Genomic DNA, 1,770 nt, shown 5'->3' with positions numbered 1-1,770 from the left:
TCAGCGAGGCACAAGAGCAATCTTGAGCATTTGGATCATACACCCGTCCAAACCGAGTCCGAAAGCGATACCGAGCCAGAATTTGAAGAACACACGAGCGAACCCGAGAACGAGCCAAAGAATGAGATGGCAGCGATTGAAGAAATGTCCATGGGAGCTTACAAGAAGCGGATCCGAGAAGATGTGGGTCCCGGTTTAGTCCAACCTGCAATACCTGCCACTGCCACATTCGAGCTGAAGGGACACATATTGACCGCACTAAAGGACATCCCATTTTTCGGGAAAGATCATGAGGATGCTTTTAAGCATCTAGATGAAGTCAACGACATTGCGGATTACTTCAATGTCCCAAATGTCAACAGAAACACAGTCTTGCTTACGATGCTTCCCATCACTTTCAAAGGAGCTGCTAAGGAGTGGTTTAAAGCACTCCCACCGGGTACAATCACCACTTGGGCTCAAATGCGTGAGCAATTCCTGGACCAGTTTTGCCCGCCATCCAAGATAGCCAACTTTGAGCAACAGTCGGGGGAGTCACTATACGAAGCATGGGAGCGATACAAGGGCTTGCTCAGAAATTGCCCTCAACATGACCTAAATGTGCAGCAAGAGATGTCAATCTTTTATGATGGGGTCAATGTGATGACAAGACAACTCCTTGATTCTCAAGGACCGTTGACAAAGAAAAATCCAAGGGAGGTCAAGGAGCTAATTGAAGAATTCGCGAAACACTCTCGCGAATACCACAACCCAAGGCAAGATGGAATCAAAGGCGGTGGAGGGGCCCAAACTGAAGAAATTGCAGCTGTCATGGCCATGCTGAATAACATGGATCGCAGGATAACACAAATGGACCAGTCGATACATGCCATAAGAGTGGGGTGCGAGAGATGCAGTAGTCCAGACTTGACTAAGGACTGCAATGTAGATGAGTTTGGGAACAGAAAAGCTCAAGTGTGCTACTCTAGTGGGGATAAGTTTGATGAGGACTGGAGGAAACCGAAGAAGGAGTGGCTGCCATATGAAGAGTATAAGAAGCAAAAAGAAGAGAAATATAGGCAGACAGGTCGAGGCCTTTATCAAAAGGAGCAGCCGCCGGCTGAGAAGAAACCCGACCTAGAGACCATTTTGATGAAGTTTATGGAGGCTTCGGAAAAGAGACACGATGCCACTGATTCCGCCATTTTGGAACAACAAACTTTGATAAAGAACCAGCAAGCCTCCATCCATAACCTTGAAGTACAATTTGGTCAACTAGCCACTCTAGTTCATGAAAAATTGTCCCCGAAGAATCCCGAAGTAAAGACCCAATCTCACGTAATGGCCATCGATACTGAAGAAGATACAATATCTGAGTTCCTGGAGGCATTGGAAGAAGAACCGCAGCAGCCCAAGAAATCAAGGATCGAAAGTGGAAAAATTGTGGAACCAGGCTCGCCACGACGTGGCGCATGTCTGATCAAAAATACTTTGAGCCCGTTCCAACTTATCATCCACCTTTGCCATTTCCCACCCGAGCTACACTCAGTCAACTGGAGAAGGAGCATTTAGAATTTGTAAAGCATGTGAAGGGGATCCCAATTAATACCCCCTTTGTCGAGTCCTTATCCAAAGCCCCCGAGAACCAGAAATTACTGCAAGACTTGATAGACACTCGAAGGCAATTAAAGAAGCAGTCTACAGTGATTCTAAGTGAACAAACTTCAAAAGTTGTGTTGGGAGAAACACCAGAAAAGATGGGGGATCCTGGACGCCTCACTCTTCTATGTG

At 46.5% G+C, this 1,770-nt stretch overlaps 1 pseudogene; it reads right to left on the bottom strand.

Moving 5' to 3' along the window:
- Positions 1-495: 495 nt before the first annotated feature.
- On the bottom strand, positions 496-596 carry LOC145103622 (small nucleolar RNA R71; annotated as a pseudogene).
- Positions 597-1,770: the final 1,174 nt, after the last annotated feature.

The sequence above is a fragment of the Lactuca serriola genome, chromosome 4, assembly GCF_051521515.1.
Source record: "Lactuca serriola cultivar US96UC23 chromosome 4, Lser_US96UC23_V15, whole genome shotgun sequence".
Taxonomy (NCBI): domain Eukaryota; kingdom Viridiplantae; phylum Streptophyta; class Magnoliopsida; order Asterales; family Asteraceae; genus Lactuca; species Lactuca serriola.
This window is presented reverse-complemented; position numbering and strand designations above follow the sequence as displayed.